Raw genomic sequence first — 1185 nt, 5'->3', positions numbered from 1 at the left:
GGCGCGGATGCGGGCGCGGACCATTAAGGGCAACACACACAGAGAGCGGGCGCGGGTCGTGCGCGGGCCCGCGACGGGCGTATTTGCATGGCGGTATATGGAAGCCTTCACACAGAACGCGGGCGCGGGCGCGGGTCGTGCGCGGGCCGCGCCCGTCGCCCGTCGTCACAAACAGCGCGCGGCCGAGCGCAGTTACCAACTCTCAAAAATATTATCCCTAAAGCTTAAGTTAAAAACCCTAAAACTCGTTTTTAATGATGTTTACTTTAAAAAAAAATACTGAATCGAAAAATCGTCTTAGTAACCCCCTAATGCTTTTAATTTAAAAGACCCTACACTATAGGGTTGGAAAAGAAAAAAAAACCCTTACTTTACTTCTATGGGAGGTACCCAAAATAATTTTTTTTTTAAATTTTTCATTGTACTATTTTGTTCGGATAGTTTTTCATAATAAGTATATCCATGTAAAATTAATTACAGCTTTGAAGCATTGATAGTCCCTGAGCAAAGCCGCGGACGGACAGACAGACTGACAGACAGTTCAATATATGATTTATCCGCCCAAATTTCAAGATTCTGGGAGACGGAAGAGTTACCGTTTGAGGCGGACTCTCGTTACGGGGACGTGATTGCCTCGCACCCCATAGAAACTCATTTTGTAGAAAACACTGACCGTCAGCCAGATGGTAGATTTGTAGTCCGAATGCCACTGATTGACAGCCCAGACGTTTAGGCAGCTCTTACCATACCATATGGCCAAAAAACGTTTGCTCAACCTAGAGAGACGCTTTCAAAAACAGCCTGAACTAAAGGACAATTATAACGAATTTATAGATGAATATAAGCAATTGGGGCATTTATCTGAATCTCAGCTGATCTCTAACCCTAATTACCTACCTTACCACCCGGTGATCAAGGGACAAAGTGAGTGCACAAAATTACGCGTCGTCTTCGACGCGTCATGCCCTACCTCTTCTGGCTACAGTATTAATAATATACAAATGGTAGGTCCATGCATACAAGACTCCTAGTATAATATATTACTTATGTTTCGCCATTATAAGTACGTATTATCAGGCGACATTGAAAAACAGTACCTACAGGCAAATTCTAATGAATGAGTTAGATCGACATTTGCAGGTCATTCTATGGCGCGAAGACGAACATTTGCCCATTCGCTCGCTC

The sequence above is a fragment of the Choristoneura fumiferana genome, chromosome 28 (assembly GCF_025370935.1).
Source record: "Choristoneura fumiferana chromosome 28, NRCan_CFum_1, whole genome shotgun sequence".
In the NCBI taxonomy this organism is placed as follows: domain Eukaryota; kingdom Metazoa; phylum Arthropoda; class Insecta; order Lepidoptera; family Tortricidae; genus Choristoneura; species Choristoneura fumiferana.
Note: the sequence above shows the minus strand (reverse complement) of the source record.